Consider the following 20,262-nt stretch of genomic DNA (forward strand, 5'->3'; position numbering starts at 1 on the left):
TGTGCGCACATTTGAAAATTTGGTAAATGTTACCTTACACTACAACAGAACACCGACCACTAGGGTCTACCAAACGATTGTGAAAAATGGACCGCATATTTCCATGACGTCAGATTTGTGTTAACTATACGAACTATGGAAAAGCAGAAGCGACTTAATGATTTTTTAAAACCTTTGTTTATCTTCTCCAAACTGCAATTAATAATTAATCTTTGTTATAATTTTGTTAGGTTTTAAGATTTACACCGTTTAAATGATTAATAATATTATAAACATTTGTATATTAAATATGAAATACGGTTTTACTGAATGTTTATTTGATTGCCTACGGGGTTCCATATTTTGTTCGGTAAAAAGAGACAAACAAAATATGAGGGGAGGCCTACAAAATGCTTAATATTTGTGCAATAATATTTTCAAATTGGTTTTAATCTGGCGATAAAATAGCTGACAAAAGTCATGTTTATATTTAAACTTAATATTAAAAAATAAATTTAAACACAATTAAAAATCTATGTTAGAACGGAACATTTTGAAATAATGGAATTTTAATCGTTTTAATCTTTTAAAAATTAATTAATTTTTAGGAAGTTTCTTTTTCTTGGCAATTCAACTGAATTTAGTATATATTAATTAGAAAAACACTATTTAAAAAAAAAAACAATATTAAACTATATCATTTTTGTAATTGCAACTTCAATTTAATTTTTAAAAAAATAAATGTTTTACTTATTTGAACTCTTGTGTTTCATAATAGAAATGTCGATAGATTTAAATATATTTTGTTCAAATTTCGAAAAACTAAATATGGGAGGGGGCACGCACTAAAAAAAATATTTTCTCTCATATATTTTACAGAAACTGCATTTTATATGTAATTTCATTCTAAACTGGATAAGTATCGAAAATCTGACGATTAGTTGATTTTTGCTAGATTTATTAAATACGGGTATGTCTTCACGTTCGAAATGCTTACTACATGGGAACGTTATTTTAAAGCGCCAATTATGTAAACACGATTTCCGTCTTGCAATTTCATTATTTTCGTACGATGAAAAATTTTTTTAAATTATTACTAGTTTATTTTGCCCTTCTTTTAAATGGTACACAAGTTATATTGATAATATTAATTTATAATTAAGTTACATCGTTTTACATATACGGGGGGGGGGTAATTCTGTGGTGACTTTTGGAGGTGCCTACCGACCACTCTAATTTGTTTTTTAGGGAAATTCGAGGTTGCTGACAACGAATCTGTTAATCAAACCCGTTGCAAATTTACCGTTTGCATGGTATGAACTCCTGGACGTTGGGACTAGTTTACGCTTTTTCACCGCCTTCAGTAATGTTTTCTTACATGATGCGCATGCGCATAGTGAAGTGACATATCAAATTGCGGAGGAATCTTTAACGGATATTTAAAATAAAGTTAAAAAAAAAAAAAAAAAAAAGTGGTTCATTTTTTTTTGTCCTACATAGTTTTTAATGCTTTTTAATTTATCTAAAATGTTTTCACGAGTTTACAAAAACTCGTTTATGCGTGTCGCCATCAATGTCGGCGCGTTATTTACGGGAAAATGATTAATTAAACTGCAAAAGCGCCTATTAAAAAACTATACACGTTATATAATCGAATACCCCCCTCCAAAAAGAAAATAAAAAAACGAAAAACATTAAAATATGTCTATGTAAACCGCTCGTGAAAACTTAAACTTTTAGATCAAATAAAAAGCATTAAAAACTACATAACACACACAAAAAAAGGGTAAATTTATACAAATACCGTGACAGCGAATTAGTAGAAAAAAATGTACCCTAACCCTAACCCTAACCCAGTTTTCAGATTCGTGTTCAGCACACCGAAACGTAACAGAATACTACGTAAAAGATTTTACTAATTCGCTGTCACGGTGTTTGTATAATAATACAAAAAAAAAGAACTACATTTTTTTTAAAACTTTCTTATTTCAAATCTCCGCTAAAGATTCCTTCGCGATGTTGGTTGGTTGGTTGTTTTGTTTTACGGCATATCAACCCTTTTCAGGTTATTTAATGCCGAATCTGATGATTTTGAAGAACGATTTTTTTGTTTTTTAAGTCGTATTCTATTTAACCCATAGTTGGGACCCTAACAGGTGCTACCACTCCGGGTCAGAGTGGACCTGGGAGCAATGGCAATTAAAGGGTGGCTCCACACTCCCTAAGGCCTGCAAGCTGGGGCCCTCACCATCGGATATAGTTTAAGGTCATATCCAGGACCCCTCCGCGATGTGACAAGTCACTTTACTACGCATGTGCACGCGCTAACGCATCATGTAAAAATAAAACGTTAACGAAAGCGGTAACATGGCACAAAATAATCCCAGACTCCAGGGGTTAATACCATACAAACGGCAAATTTGCGACGAGTTTAAATACCAGATTCGTTTTCAGCGGCCTAGATAACCACTAAAAACACAAATTAGAATGGCGTCGTCAAACTAAACATTTACAAAAAAAAAAAAAAAAAAATGAACCACATCTTTTTTTTTTTTTTTTTTTAACTTTTTTGTTATTTCAAATGCCTGCTAAAGATTCCTCCGCGATGTGATAAGTCACTTCACTATAAGAAAACACTACTGATGGTTGCGGTTCATACGATGCAAACGGTAAATTTGCGACGGTTTTGATTATTTGATTCGTTGTCAGCAATCTCGAATACTAAAAAAAATAGTTACAGAAAAAAAATTTTAGTGCTTGTTGAAATAGATTTTTTAAAAATAATTCAATTATGGAGTCTAAAGTTATTTATAATTAAAAGTAATTTTTACGGAAAATTGGGGATAATCGTATTTTTCTTAGATGTTATTATAACATCTAAGAAAAATACAAAAAAAAAAGTGGGGGGGGGGACAAAACTCGAACGAATATTTTGGATTACTTGTTTATGGCGACATTATTGTGATAAACTTTTTTTTTTATTTTTTTTGTTTTTTTACTACAAACATAATAGTAGTTCTACTCAATGACTTTTCGTAATTTTTGGATATATTACTAAGAAAATTAGTTAATTTCGTTTCACTTTCCCACATGAATTATTTACTTCATGCATGTGAGGACCTCTATGAGAGTGCCCCACCTTAGGTATCAAAAATGCGAGACGAGATTCAAGAAGCCACGGAAGTTTACGATTTCTTGTTTGGGTCTCATTTGATTAAAAACAAACAAAAATTCAAGGCACTCCCTACTTTTTGAAACTATGATTTTTTTCCATTTTGGAAAATAACGTAAAATTCTAGGAAACAATTAGTTTCCTAGAATTTTACACGTTATTTTCGTTTTCAGCGTCACCGGAAATCTATTCTAGTGGTCATTTTAAATGATTTGGGAGGGGGGGTGCTGCAGTGCTGCACCTGTGCTGGCATGTCGACTTGGATATATATTTATCAAAGTTATGTATAGGCGAGAAACGCAGAGACATATGATTTGTTTACAATCACGTCAGCTGATATTTGAGCTTAATGATGAATGCCTTGGAAAAGTCACTTCAGATTAATGTTTACCGGTTTTAAAATATGCAAACGAATTTCTCTGTTGTTTTTTTTTTTTTTTTTTTGTGTTTTTGTTTTTTTTCCAGAATAACAGAATATTTTAAAGCTGGTAAACATTAATCAACACAACCCCTGACCGTGCTTCCTCCCTTAATGTAAATAGAAAAAAGTAAAATCTAAAAATGTTAAATTGTATTCTAATCGGTAAATGTCGGCGCACGCATTACTTACGGAAAAACGGTTAATTAAACTGCAGAAGCACCTGTTAAGCTATACAAGTTCTATAATTGAACCCCCCACAAAAAAAAAAAAACGAAAAACAAAATGTTTGGTGCTTGTTTTTGTAAACTGCTAGTGAATAATTTGTTTTAGATACATTAAGTAGTTTTAAACTACGTGAGAAAAAAATGAACCACATTTTTTTCTTTTTTTTTTTTTCTTTTTTGGAAAATTTTCTAATTTCAAATGGCCGCTTAAAGTCGTAATAAGTCACTTCACTACGTCCGTTCGCACGCAAACGCATCATGTCAGAAAAACAGGTACTCATGCATGCACTTATTGATCCGTGCTGAAATAATAACATTTAAAAAGCCATTCTTAACATGGGGAGGTGAGGGTATTTTGTACCTATTCTGTACTTTAACCTTAGAATTGAATAAAAAAAAAAACATAAAACTTTAATTAAACTTGAAAATACAATTTAAAAAATAGCGCAGATCAGTAAGTGCATTAGCACCGAAAAACACTACTGAAGAGGGTGAAATGGCGCAAAATAGTCCCAAGGTCCAGGGGTCCATACCATGCAAACGGTAAATGTGCGACGGGTTTGATTATCAGATTAGTTGTCAGCGATCTCGAATACCCCTTAAAACAAGAAATTAGAGTGATCGGTGTTCTGTTGTAGCGTAAGGTAATATTTACTAAAGTGACTTTTCCAGGGCATTCATTGTCAAACCCAAATGAATGAAAAAATGAACAAGGAAGTAACATTTTTATTTTACATTTTATTTATTTATTGTTTTTTTATATATATTATTATTATTATTATTATTATTATTATTATTATTATTTACTTGCCTCTCCACGAGAGCAGAGTTAGACTGTGGAAATTATCTTCCACCATCTTTCTTTCCTTTTTTCTTTCCTTTCTGCTGTTTCTGTTCTTCCTTCCTTCCTTCCTTCTTAACTCCCTTCCTGCCCCCTTCCATAGCTTCCCCTTTTTTTTATGTCACCTGACTCCCTTATGCCAGTTGATTGGATAAGACGTTTTCGTGCTAAATTGAAGCACGTGTGTGACATTTTTGAATTAATTCGGCAGTTGTGGAAAGGGCGTCGTCGAGACAACAAGTATCGAATGCATTCCTTTAAGGTCTCGGATAAAAAGGGACGCCTGAAAATTTACTAAGGCGATGTACAACTTTGTCCTAACAAGACATTAAAATTGTTGAAAAGAACCAAGAGAAGAAAATTCGCCTCAAAGTTTTCTAAGACACTTGAAAACTGAATTCAATTATCGAGAAAAGAATAATTGAAGTTAAGAAAATTCGCCGCTGGAAAGTTTTTAAGAAACTTGAAAGCTCTAAAATATTTTGCCTCCATGGAATTTTAACCCTTGCAAAAAGGATTACGGAAACGAGTTTCCAGGAAAAAGACTGATAAAAAAGAACCTTTAAATAACACGAACTCTGAAAGTAAAAAACCCAAACAAAACGAACTTTCTAAATGTTCCATTCGGAAAAGGGCGCCCAGAAGCTTCCAGTAAGTGCACCCCCCCCCCCGCCTTCTTTCTTCCACCTTCTCTATCTCTTTCCTTCTCTTCACTCTCTCCCCTTTCGGTTACTACTACAAGAATACTTGTAAGCCAGATGGACATTTTTGGCAGCCCATAGAGGTCACGAACTTTTCCTTTTGCCATTATATTTAATAAATTCTTTTTCTCATATTTTTCTTTGTTTTCTTCCTTGAGGTTTCAGAGTTTAGTAGTAACGTATAATTGATTAAGAAGAATTACCTTCCACGGGAAGAAGTAGATAATAAATTTCTTCAAGACACAAGATCGGTTTTTAATGTGAGGAAAATCTAGCTCCTCAAAAATGGGCACTCTGGATAGGAACAAAAATAATAATTGTCTCGGTCTAGAGGACTTATCCGCCAATGACCGAGAACAGAAGTGAAGTGTACTGTATAGTATCAGAACAGATACTACACTTTGTTCCAAGCCAAAAGACCAAAACAAACGAGTCTTTCTTTCATGTACGTAAAATAAATTCTTAAAAAAAAAAAATGGAATGCAATATATACAAACAGTAAAAAAGAAATTAGATTATAGAAACGAATAATGACTTTTTGGTGAATCAGAACAGGCGATTGAAGTTCGCATCAAACAGTGTCGAATAAAAAATTAGGGTTTGTTTGTTTCACTGGACACAGATTCGAAAAAGTTGTCAAAAAACAAATATATAACAAATAAATGTTAGCAAAAGTAAGATAAGTTACTTTTCCACCTAACTGTGTATGTTTTTAGTGTTTTTATATAATGTAGCATGTTTATTCAGCTCGAAAAACAGTGTTTACCGATGTATTAGAAAATTTTAAATGGCACCCGAATCTCTCTTTGACACGGTAAGTTTGGGAAAAGGAGTTAAAAATAAAAAATATGCAAAATACTGTTAAAACCCCACCGAATATATGCCATCCTATGTCACGGTAACATATATTGGGTGAGTTTCTGACAGTATTTTGTCTAGTTTTTATTTATACCTCCTTTTTCCAAACTTATCGTGTCAAAGATATTCGGGAGCCATTTGACATTTTACAATACATCACATCGGTAAACACTATGTTTTTCGAGCTGAATAAACATGTTAAATTAAATAAAAACACTAAAAACATATCCAGTTAGGTAGAAAAGTAACTTGCCTTGCTTTTGATAACATTTGTTATATATTTGTTTTTGACAACTTTTTCGAATCTATGTGTACAGTAATACAAACCCAAAAATTCGAGTGCTTGTTAAGATATAATAGACAAATCGATTTTTTTAACGTATCGTTTTAAGCAAAAATCAATATTACATACTTAATTATCATGTCGAAAATAGTAATATACCAAAAATTACGAAAATCCATCCAGTAGAACAACTGCTATTGTGTTTTTATAGTTAAAAAAAAAAAAATGCAGCCATGACACAAGTAATCTAAAATATTCCTATCGGAGTTATGTCCCCTGCGTTTAGATTCATATTGCCTACTTTATAAGAAAAAATACGATTCCCCCCCCCCAAATTTCCGTAAAAATTCCGACGATTTTTCGTAATTTTTGAATATATTACTATTTTCAGCATGACAATTAAGTACGTAATATTGTTTTTTTTTTTCTTAAAACGGACATATTTTAAAAAATCGTTCTGTCGACTGTTTCTTAAAGAGTATCAAAATTAGTTTGTTTTTTGCATAAAATAATAAAATGTTGTTTCACCGTTTTAATTTTTTTTTTAGGGTGCTTATTCAAATTGGCATTTAAATCGCGCCCATTAAAAGTAAAGGTAATAAGAAAAGGAAAGGGAATAAGAAAAAGAAAGGTAATAAGAAAAGGAAAGGGAATAAGAAAAGGAAAGGGAATAAGAAAAAGGAAAGGGAATAAGAAAAAGGAAATAGAATGATCCGTACGTACGCATTACAAAACGAAAACATCATATTCCAAAAGTCACGTAAATTAATCAAGTAGTTTTATTTAAAACTAAGAAAATAAAAAATATCACGATTTTTAGTGATTTTACTGCATTGAACATAAGGCTTATTTTTCATCTCGACACTTCAATTAGAGTTGTCTCCACCTTTTAGCATCAGATTTAATCATGGCCGACGAAAACACTAAAACTCGTTTAGTCGTAAAAATTTATTTCCTTGAATAATAATAAAAAATTAAAAACTACTTCATCAAATTACATGATTTTTGGAATATTTCAACTTCGTTTCGTGACTGGTGGTACATACTTTTCTGTATTGTCCTTACTTTTCATTGCCACTATGCCGCTGTAAGTGACAATTTGAATAAGCACCATTATTTATAAATCCGATTTTTTTTTTTGTTTTAATTTTTTTTTTTTTTTTCTCCAGATTAATTAACACCGTTTGCTATGGACATAGAGTAGTCGCCTGTTCTCCGGATTTATCATTTTTTTTTTTTTTTTTTTAAGTTGAAAATGTATAATTACCTGGGAGATTTTTAAAAAGTGAAGTTTTCGATGGTACCATCCAAGTGAAGTGATGAGGGACGGAGTGGAGTAGTAAATAAATGGGTTAGAGAGTTTTTTCCTTCTCTTATTATGATAATGATGATGATCCAGATAGTAAGAAGAGGGGGGTTAAAGAGTTTGCGCTCTTGTGTCAAGTTGCAATGTTAACTTTTTTTCTTTGCTACTATTATACAACTGTTAAAGTGCTTTGTTGTACGACAACTTTGGTTAGCGTCGACAAATTGTAGAATAAAAGGTCGTTGGCTTTTATTAATATACCAACCGGCATCGGTTAAGTCCACAAGAAAGAAAAGGAAAAAAAAAAAAAAAGGACGGACAACGCCTTTTTGTGAGTGTGGGTTGGTGTTTAGGGTCGGGGAGAAGAAAACTATATCCGCGGCCGGCGCACATTCATCTAAAGAAATAAGTTTAGTTAGTTAAGAAGAACGGGAAAAGTCTGCAAAAGTTTGGAGATGAGAAGAGGGAAGGAAGGGTGTGTGATGAAAAGAGAGAGAAAGAGAGAAGGAAGGGGCGGGCGAATAAATAAAAGTGCACAGGGGGGGGGTCGAGAAAGTCTGAGAGAGAGAGAGAGGGGGGGGGGGAACGAAGGAGCGAAAACAGAATGAGGAAAAAACCGCGTGAGCAATAGAAAGAGAGTGGGAGAAATTGAGAGATGGATGGTAAAGTGAGAGAGATAGCAAGAAGTGTAAAGACGGAGGAGATGAGAAGTGAAGAGAGTGCGTGAGATGGAGAGACAAAGAGTGGGAGATAGAGAAATTGAGAGTGTGTGTTTGTATGAAAGAGTAATAGTTCGCCACAGAGAAGGGGAGGACGATAGAGAGTGGCTTGAGGAGAGATGGGATAGCAAAAACACGGGGAGAGCTAAAAATAATAATGTGGCTATTCAACTTACTCGCTCACCTCCTACCGTTATCTAAATTACACTTACACACGTGTCGCACTCACACCAATCGGTTTCAAATGTTTTGAATATCCTAAAACCAACTTCCCACGCGCCATTCAGGCAAATGAAGGCAGACAGATCTTATTTTCAGATGCAACCGCTTAGGAGGAGCACAGAGCTGAATACTTGCTGTTTGCTTTGAAATTTTTATTCTAATCACAATTTACTTTCTATTCGCCAGTTTAATGGCTCCCAAATCACTTTAGTATTATCACAGGGCGACTCCATTATCCCTCTATTATCGATCTTTATGTTGTAAAATTACATTCCCGATACCACAAAATCATATTTATTTTATTTACATTTATTTACTTATTTTTTTAATATAAGTGGATTTTTATATTTTTTTTTTTTTTATATAAGCGTCTTGCCGTCTTACACAGGTTACATTGTGCATAACGCTGCCATCACACAAATCATCAGACAGATAAATATATTACATATATAAATATATTGAAGCAACTTTTTTCTTCTTTTTTCATTCACTCATATGTAACTGTCTCTAATATTTATCTTAAATTTGTGCGTGTGTGCGTTTAGGCAGCATTTTTTTTTCATTAAAGCAAATTGTATTACTATACACATAGATTCGAAAAAAGTTGTCAAAAAAAACAAATATATAACAAATAAATGTTATCAAAGGCAAGATAAGTTACTTTTCTACCAAACTGGATAATTTTTTACTGTTTTTATTAAATGTAAATGTTTATTCAGCTCGAAAAACAGTGTTTACCGATATATTTGAAAAATACAAATGGCGTCAGACTGTGTTGAACACGTTAAGTTTGGGAAAATGAGTTAAAACTAAAAAAAAAAACTACAAAATACTGTTAAAAGCCCACCGAATATATGTCAGCCTATGTCATGGTAACATATATTGAGTGAGTTCCTAATGGACTGCTAAACAGGCAGGCCGATTTTTATGAAATTTCACAAAAATGTAGTTCATGTATCTGGCAACGTTCTTTGATAGGTTTTGTATCAGAATGTCTTCGATAAGTATCGATAATCAAAAAAATCCAATGAAAGACGGAACAGGCGATTTTGACCAAAGTTAACACCTTATACAGCCTAACATATGTGTATCTGAGAAGTTTTATTACCGTACAAGCAGAAAGGCCCGGCATATAACATTCTTTTATATAAGAGGAGCGCATTCAAAATGAATGTTTCTGTTTAGAGCACAATTGAAGCATGATACTTGACTTTAGCATTTTACACTTTAATTCAAGCCATTGTATATAAAATAAATTTTATAAAATCAACAGTAGGTTCTCTCCAGTACAATGTAAACTACAATGTATTGTGGACTAAGTCACTGCGGGAAGACATGTGAAGCTTCCTCCCAGTGCATGCATCGCAGTGGATCCCACACTAGAGCAGGCAATAAATCGATCTAATTGGAGAAAGAAAAAAAAAAAAAAAAAAAAAAAAAAAAAAAAAAAAAAAAAAATGGACGATTTCACCAATTTCGATGACAATAAAAAAAAAATATAGGAGGGTGAAACATTCGTTGATCCTCATTCGATCCTGGGCAATGTCGGGTCTCCCTGTTAGTAAATAAATAAAAATGCTACTTCGAGGTCAAAAACTAGTGAACGATAAGTGTTAGATGGATGGATTCTGACACAGAAAAGAACAACCCCGCCCCCTGGAGAAGAAGTGATATAGTACACACTGCTAAAAATACTTAACCTGACATTAAGAACTAGTTTAGATTCCTCGCACAAAAAGGACACCTGCTAATTGGCGATATGTAAACGTTTTATCTTCCATACTTTTAAACCTGCAACATCTGCAAAGTCTACAACATCTGGAGACAAACGGTAACCAAAGGCCTGACCACTGGGTAGAGGTCCATCGTAGAATGAGCGTAGACTAAAAGACTATTAAGGAAGGCCAGTCAACAAAATTCGACAGACCACCAACACGACACACCGATCTCCTGCATCCGACAGACCACCAACACGACACACCGATCTCCTGCATCCGACAGCGTAGATCAAAGATAGGCTTATTCAGTCACAGAAAACAGCGTCCAACTACCTCTACAGGCGCAACCCCATAGTCTTCTAGACTGACGAATGCCAACAACTTTTAAACGATCCCATCCCCTACGATAATCTTTAACTTTCAGCTGTTGTGTGTTAACCAAGTGGAATTTCACGCAAACACTTGACCCTCCGGATTAAACGGGCGGAAAACAACATATAACAATAATAAGAGTTAGAAAAAAAAAATTTTTTCAATAAAAATATCGCAAAGAAAAAAAAGAAAAAGAAAAAAAGATGAGTTTTTCAAAATCCGGTAAATGTTTTTTTGTTTTGTTTTTTTTTTTTAAATAAAATTTCTGAATATTAAAAAAAAAAAATTGTTTGTTTAGAGCAGGGGCAGGCAGGGGTTCTCAACCGGGGTCCATGGAATATTTCTGGGGGTCCACAGGCAAAACATAAAACTTATTATCATAATTACTATAGTTGTTGTAGAATACTTTATTTGCATTAAATTAGTTTTCATTTAAAAATAAAGCTTAATTATATAATATTTCTTTGATTATTAAAACCTCAAAATTTATATTAGTGAAAAATAGAAGATTGTCTTATGACCAATAGTTATGAAGGGGCCCACCAAGATAAAAAAAAAAAAAAGAAGGGAAAAGGGGTCCATGAGTAAAAAAAGGTTGAGAACCACTGGTTTAGAGGTTAATCCCTTATTGGATAAATTTGAAAATATCGGTGATAGAAAATAAAACAGGATCTATTCTGAAGATACCGTTAATCAAGTAATTGTGACAAAAGGTGTGGCCTCCTGATGTATGTAACATATTTGAGGACGATTTTCTTTTTTTTTTTTTACGAAAAACCGATTTCCAAGAACGAGATTAATAATGTTATAGCTTCGTAATTTAATTTGAGCTCCAATCTCTAGTCCCCCCCTCGCAAATCTTTTACGAAAAACACCCGTCTAGCTGAAACCACTGTCAAAAGTTTTCCCCACTCTTTATCTGTGCCTAAATCAAAACGTAGATTCCATGAACAAAGCTTCTTTCTTAGAACTACACACCTGTGGAACTCTGTTCCGTCTGCCTGCTTCCCACCTGACTACAACCTGGATGTCTTCAAGTCCAACGTAAACAAATTCCTGATGAGCCGCCCCCTTAAGTAGACATTTTTATTAAATCCCCACACTAACGTACTGTACATGCAATAACCCTTATCCCTGAGTGGCTTCCGGGCCTTGATAAGTGGTGACACCTTGTAAAAAAAAAAAAAAAAAAAAATTTATTTCATTAATTTGCTTTTCTTACTAAAGATAAGAATAGATTAAAGAAAGACCATCTTGTGTAAGTTCCCATCTTGACATATTTGTCTAGTGAATTTGTTAATCAATTGTTAATTGAAGTTGCTAATCGATCCTGCATTTACGGCCTCTTCAGACAATTTTGTTCCGATAGCCTATGTGGTACATACAATAGAAAAAACGTTGGCACTTTGTGCAAAGGTAAAACTTTTTTGGTTTTCAGTTGGGACATTTGGAGAGTGCATAGAAGGGGCAGACAAATGCAATTTCAGAACCGAATAGAAAATCAAAAAGATTTTTTTTTAACATAGCCAAAATTCCAAAATTTTTTAATGTTTTTTTTTTTATGTTGAGAAAGTTTGTATTTTTAAATAAATAAAAGACACTTATAATAACACAAAATAGTTTTTTTTTTTTAAAAACAAAATAGACATTTTTTTTTTTCAATAAAACATGAATATGCATTATTGAAATGCGTGTTAATTTGGAGAAAACTATTTTTACTTTCAAAATTTTAAATTTTCGTAATAAAGTCAAAACTTTTTTGTAATGAATGAATGAATGAAAGTTGTACACATACAAAACTGCACAAGTGGTAAAATGTTTTTTATATTTCCGGTCCAGCATGCAGAGTAAACAGTTTCAACCTATGCCTACACTCCTAATTTGATTATAACAATTTAAATAAGAGAATTCTTCAGATTTACTTCTTTACAATTATGAATCAAAAAGTCGTCAACCACTGCAGAAAAAACAATCTAAGTGACAAGCAATGTGGATTTCGTCCTGCAAGATCTACAGTTGATTTGCTAATTGTGATATCACAAAGGATTAGTGAATCTATTAATATGGGTTACATTTCTAGAGTGATAAGTCTTGATATATCAAAACTCTTCAATAGTTTCGCACAAAGGTTTGCTTCACAAACTTACTAGCTATAGAATATCCGGAAAAATCCTCTCAACCATAAAATCCTTTCTCTCCAGTAGATCTATAAAAGTAGTTATTGACCACTATTATTAAAGTCTGAAACACACAGTATCAATGCAGCATCCATTCTAAACCCAATACTTTTCTTGATCTCTATAAATGATCTTCCAAATTGCATTCAGAGATCATCCATCAACATCTATGAAGATGAAACAACTATTTATGGCAGCACTTCAAAGAGCATTGGTGATAAAGATCTTTTTGACACTCTCACCAACTTGGAGCCCATGGTGAAATAAGGTAACAAGTGGCTTGTTACTGTTAATGCCTCTACAACCAAATTTCTCTGTTTTACCACTAACACTCGAACCATCACTTATCTCCAGCCAAAATAAATATCTCTCACCTTGAAAAAGCCTTGTTGCTTTGATAAGCTACTAAAACTTTCATCCAAGCTAATTAATAACAACCTTGGTCTTTTCAAGACTAAGATCAATAGGCATCTTCTGTCTTTACGATAATCATCTTTGGTTTTTGTTAGCTCCTTACATTGAGTAGCTTCACACCTTGTCTGGAGAGATTTTCATTAAAAAAAAATAAATAAATAAAAATAAAAAAAATTGTATTGATGCACAGACAAAAACTTGCAAACTTTTGCAGTGCATGTACAAACACACTGACCCAAAATCACATCACTATTGCACCATATTAATGCATCGCTGGGCATCAGTTGTACTAGATTTGCATAGTTTTAACATTGTTTATGATATGATTAATTCAATTTTTTTTTCTTGGCATTTTTTTTCTAGCCGGAGATTGGGTATTATGCCAGACATTCACATGCTATCTCAATTCCAACAGAGATCTTTTCAAGACTCTAAATATCCCTTTAAGTGCAATTATTTCTATCTCTCTTGCACTTGGTTCATTGGGTATATTTGCCAGGTAGTTTTGGAAATTCTTTTTCATGAGTTTGGTTGCTTCTATAATTACTGGAATGATGGATATCTTCCCAAGATTCCAGTTTCTTTTCCCATCGTACATAAGACCTTAGTATTTCGTTATCTTTTCTGTCTCAGCTCTGTTTAAGTGAGTATCATTGAGGGACACTAACTTTTACTAAGGTTGCTTCTTTCTCTTTCTTATCTCATATCACCATGTTAGGTTCAATAGCTCCGTTTTTCTAAGTATGTAGCTGAAGGGATTGCATAGTTATAATGGAAGGTGTGTGATTTATTTCCTACTCTTCTATCCGGTAAACAGGTTCGCAGAACTTGCTGTTGCATTCAACATTCAACTTTTTACAGATCGTCCAGTGAAGATATTTATACACTCCATTGTGTTGCCTTGTATAGTAGATTAGACTCTACCACTGAGCTAAATCTCTAGATGACAATACTTCTGGTTTCTTTTTTTTTGGGGGGGGGGGGTAAGAAGAAATGATTCTCTGAGAATCGAATCCCCATTGATTTGCCAAGAATTATCTCCCTTGTCCGATGTAATGTAAAAATTCTTTTTTATCTATATAAAAAATACTATTTTTTGGATTAGATTTTTTCGATTTTCAATACTCATCGGATGAATTTCTGTACCAAAAATGTCTAAGAACACCGCCAGACATATGAATGATCTTTGTGTGAAATTTGCAAAAGATAGACTCAGCTGTTTCGGAACCTATGAGGAAGGAACTCGTGCGCACACATATACACACATGCACACACACACACACACACACACATCGTTGCTGAGACTACTCATCCTTTTAAAATCATTGAGCCTTGACCTTGGCCAGTCATTGTAATCCTTTCCTGACCATAGTGGATTAGCGGTCATTATGGCTCCTTACGCATCTTATACTAGAAACACAGAAGGATTTAATAGTTGGAAACAAAAACGGTGTTCGATGTTACGGGTAACTATGCCGAGTAGTAAGCCATAGCCAAATCAAAGATCTGCACTTATCTTTAAGAACAATCTTTCCAAGAATTTTCCATTTGCAGAACACAATACTGTGATGTTGCTTCCTAGCTGAATGCAATATTAACAAATTCTTATATATTATTTAATTGGAATTCATTAATGAGATGAGTATTATTTATTAATTTATTTATTGCGGACTGTTATCCTCATCTTTTTTAATTGTTGTTTCACGACATTTCAACCAACTATTCCTCTAGCCTTCATCGAGTTCCTGTCCTGTCGCGGTTATCACCTGACGAAGGCCAGAGGAATAGTTGGCCGAAACGTTGTAAAACAAGAATGGAAAAAGATGAGGATAATAGTTCGCAATAAATAAATTAACAAATTCTTGTTGAACTTTGCACTTAATCGAATTCTCATCCTGTGAACTACATAGTTTCCAATCCTCTCATAGTGTTGTTCATCGCCAGCTGACAATCTCATTACCTCTTATCCACGAGTGGCCTTCGGCATTGATAAGCAGGAACTCAATATAAAAAAAAACAAAAAAACATATGCTAAAGGTGACGCTGCTGTAGCTAAAGAAGTGCCTATGTTAAGAAGGCAATGGTTTAAAGTTGTTTAAAGAAGAAATTATTGATATTTGCCTCAATAAAAGACCATGTTTCTTACAGCATATGAACGGATTTGTTAATATTAATTTCAATAGGAAATATAGGTTTCAGTTAAATATTTAGGGGTTTTTCTACATTATTGTAATAAAATACTGCAGCTGAAAAAATGAGTTTCCATTAAAAAACAATGATAACTACTTACTGTTTTTATCAATTTTAACAATAAACAATGTTATCTACCAAATCATCATGTCATAAATATTACTGCATTATTACATAAAACATGTACTTTGTATAAATGGATGATTGCCTGACATCCACCATTACGGACAGATTTACTTCCCTTGACTTAATGCTGTTAATTTTTATATTTTTTTCATTAGCTATTTTTTTTTAATCGTTTTTTTGTAATTTTCGTAACAAATCAACATAGCTGTCCCCCCTCTAATCTTAGAAAGGTCCTCGTGGACAACACAAGGATTTTGCAACGAGAAAGTAATTGTACAAAATTAAAAATACTTGAAGCACTATATATAAAAACCCAGCACCCATCTATAAATAGCATTAATTTTGAAAGTAGCAATAATGTGCTGAAATGTTTGACTCGAAAGCGCTCGTGTGAACCATGGAACATTTGTAAATACCTTCCATCTTGAAGTTAAAAAAATCTTACGAAAGATCGAAAAAATGAAAAAAAGAATCATTAAGCAAGGTATCTCTGTTGTTTTTAATAATGTTTGACTGAAAAAAAAAAAATAATATATATATATATATATATATATATATATGTATAGATTGTTTGTTTTTTCATGTGATTTTATTAAATGTCACCCAGTCTACATGCACACATAGACACAGAACTTGAATGCCTACTGGAGAGAACTTGAATGCCTACTAGACACTATCCTCGAATGTTTAAGGTCTCTTTATACAGAGTTTGTCAGGACAACCTGGCACAAGGATACTGAAGTTAAATAAAAAATGGTGAAATATAATTGAAGAAACATGTTTCCACACAACTAATATATATATAGTGAATAAATAACAAAAGACTATATTCCGAAGTTCATAATGTTGACCATCTTATAATTTATTCCTTTAATTCAGTTGACATTTACAATTTTGACTGTATCTGTTTTCTAGCACAAAATCAATCACTTAATTATCATATCAATCAGTGAATCCATTATGCACTTAACTCATCAGAAAAAAAAATAACAAACAATCAATCCATCAAAAGGAAATAAAGTGTGTTTTGACATGATTAAAATAAAAAAAATTGGAAGAGAAGCTGTAAATACCTTATAATATGATTGATATAATGATTAAGTGATTGATTTTTTGCTACGAAACGGATACCGTCAAGAATTGTAAATGTCAACTGGATTAAAGTAATAAATTATAAGACGGTCAACATCATGAACTTTGGAATATAGTCTTGTCATTTATTCACTATATTGCTCTGTAATTACATTGAGCTTCTTAAATAAGGATTGGTATATATTATAAGAAAATATATTTCCACAGAAACACACACATATATGTGTGTGTGTGTGTGTGTGTGTGTGTGTGTGTGTGTGTGTATTGGGTGACATTTTATAAAATCACTACAATGAAAAAAAAAAAAATTATGTAAATAACTTGAACCGATTTATTAGTTCTATATGTGTCAGTCAATACGACCATTCTAGTTTTCACATTCATTATTTGACATAGACAAGAATCATGGAAGAAGGCCACACTGACCTGAATGTTTATTGTTGACCTAATAAGGACGTCTACGTTATTAATTAATTATAGACATTATACAGCATCATTTTTTTGAGGCTTGGTAGTCTAACACCAAAATTTAAGTAATATGTGTACAATAACTAAAAAAAACAGTTGATTTTTAGAGGTTTTAAGTGTGATTTGGTGATTCTTTGTGCAAAAAAAATAAATAAATAAAAATAAATAATTAAATAAATAAATACCTGTACCAATTTTTATTGTTCTAGAATTGATTTTATGCTAAAAAATTGTAATTTTCTAATACCATGATTTCGCATCAGTTTTAAATATACCTGAATTCTTAAAAATGCAATATTTTGGAAACTACTTAGAGTTACAAGTTCAGATTTTCAGGATTGTCCATTTTTTTAAACCAACAACTGAAGAAATTTTCAAGAAAATCTGAGAAACATGGATGACATTTTCAAAATTTCTTGAAGGATTTGATATGGGATCATCCAATAAATAAAATATAACTTGGTATTTGTTTTCATTAAAAGTACAAAAATTTAATGAAAAATTTGGCACAAGACCGAACTATTGGTTGGTTGTTTTTGTTTTACGGCATATCAACCCTTTTAATGCCGAATCCAGTGATTTTGAAGAACAATTTTTTAATAGCGTGTATTCGTTTTTTCAAGTCGGTTTCTATTTAACCCATAGTTGGGACCCGAACAGGTACTACCAGTCCAGGTCAGAGTAGACCTGGGAGCAATGCCAATTAAAGGGTGGCGCCACACTCCCTAAAGCCCGCAAGCTGGGGACTCACCATCGGATATAGTTTAAAGGTCATATCCAGGACCCTGAAATATTGGGGAGATGGGAAGAGGCCAGTCTTATCAAACTAATGCTGACATAGCTAGTTCCATCTTTCACTCTACTTTCACCACAATACTGCATTTGTATTATACGTCCTTCATACGTCACCATAGAAACATCATACCATGACGAACCTACTTAAAACCCATATTATTTTATAGATAATAGGCAATAGGGAGGGAGGCGTATAAAAATTTTATTTACAAAAATAATATGGTATTTACAATTAAAAAAAAAAAAAGAGAGTGTTAATAAAAAGCCCACCATTACTAAACTGCGGCAGATACATGAATTTACCAGTAAAAAGAGTGATGCAGACCCGAACGCTTTATTATTGAAATACCTCTTATGAAAACTTTGAAAAGAAACTTGCATCTCTGGCAAATCAAATTATCTGTCACCTAGTTGGGGACAGGAAGAGGAATCTATATATCTATAAAAGTAAAATTGTGTATGTGTGTATGTGTGTGTGTACAGTTCCCTACCAAATAACTCTGCCAATGTTCAGTCTACAGACTCAAGATTTGACATAAGGGGTATTGAGATTTGGGAAAATCTTTTTAATCGGTTTTCGGCCAGGAATTTGGCTGTCAAGAGGTCAAAGTTCAACCATATGACCTTTGAAAACTTACCAAACTCCTCCGCCAATTTTGGCTCTAAACACTTCAAACTTTGGATGTAGGTTACTTGGACATGGATCAAACTTTTTAATTTGATTTGAGCCCAATGTTAAGGGGTCAAAATTAGGGTAAAAGTTTTTTAAAATTTGACCTCTACATTCTCTACCAAATTACTCAGCCAATTTTTGGTCTAAACGTTCGAAATTTTACATAAAGTATATTCAGACACAGGGCAAGCTTTTTAATTGGTTTTTGACTGAAAATTTCGCTGCCAAGAGGTCAAAGCAAACTATTCAGCCAATTTTGGGTCTAAATGTTTGAAATTTTACATAAAGAGTATTCAGGTATGCAGCAAGCTTTTTAATCAATTTTTGGGCTGCCAAGAGGTCAAAGTTGACCTTTTGGGATCTAAAAACTTGAAATTTTAGATGTAGGTTACCTGGACACGAGTCAAACTTTTTAATATATATATATATATATATATATATATATATATATATATATATATATACACACACTAGCAAAAGTACCCGTCGTTGATTGGGTTCAAAATCAGCTTACAGAAAATGGACTCTGATTTATGAAAGTATGATAGGTTATGAAAAGGAAGGGTTGTAAATTTGGGTTGAATTTTGGGGGTATCAAAACCAAAGCAAAATATGATGAAAGTAAAAATAAAATAGATAAACCCCATAATTTATTATACCATACCTGTTCACACTAAAACACTTATCACAATATTTTGTGAATCTATATTAAAAAAACCTTGTTAAAATTTGTGACATATTTCCATTCTATGGAGGTCAGCTGTGAACGAACACCCCATAATTTTATTTTACCATATTTCTTCAAACTGAAACATAATTATCAGAGTACACTTACGCAGATGAACATGAAAAGTCTTTAAAGTTTGTGCCTATTTCCATTCTATGGAAGTCAGGCGCGAACGCAGACCCCACAATTTTATTATACCATCCCTATTTAAGTTAAAACATACTTATCAAAGTATTATTATGTACATCTATATCAAAAACACTAGTAAACGTTTTTTTTTTTTTAATTTTTAAATTTTTTATTTCCATACTTTGTGGATCAGGCGCAAATGCAGACCCCACAATTTTAATGAACCACCGTTCTGCCAGATCAAACATACCCATTCCTGTGTTTCGATACATCTTCTATCATTATATGTAATCAGTTTTTTAAAATAGTCAACCATATAGGAGCCTATTCGTGACCAGACACACACAGACATTCAGCTTTATATTATAGATATATATATCTGGGAGAATTCCGATCAAGAAAATACCAACTTTTTTATAATGTATTTTTGTATATATGTTTGTATGTCCGGCTATATATATATATATACACACACACATGCACATAAAGTTATGAACCGTACATAGGGCCTTAGCAAAGCCGGGCTGAACTGCTAGTTTAAAAAAAAGAAATTAAAATATAACTTAACACTTCATGACAATTTCAAGAATTGCCCAATCATCAGGAATATAGTAATAAAACCACCAACTCCTCATTATATCGGCATACAAACTTC

General features: G+C 32.8%; 1 protein-coding gene across 6 annotated transcripts in view; it reads right to left on the bottom strand.

The window, feature by feature from the left end:
- Positions 1-20,262, bottom strand: part of LOC145248128 (ceramide phosphoethanolamine synthase-like) — a 233,987-nt gene that overhangs the window by 104,890 nt on the left and 108,835 nt on the right. For 2 of the 6 annotated variants that reach the window (XR_013863329.1, XM_080109939.1), the window contains exon 1: positions 7,747-10,157. The exons of 2 other annotated variants lie outside the window; for them this stretch is intronic. The gene's annotated coding sequence lies outside the window, so the exon portion shown is untranslated. Of the gene's footprint in view, positions 1-7,746; positions 10,158-10,426; positions 10,994-20,262 lie in introns of those variants that run through there. 2 more of the 6 variants (XM_080109941.1, XM_080109943.1) reach the window with 2 other exon arrangements.

This window comes from Euprymna scolopes, chromosome 26, assembly GCF_053919585.1.
Source record: "Euprymna scolopes isolate OS-2025 chromosome 26, ASM5391958v1, whole genome shotgun sequence".
Classification (NCBI taxonomy): Eukaryota; Metazoa; Mollusca; class Cephalopoda; order Sepiida; family Sepiolidae; genus Euprymna; species Euprymna scolopes.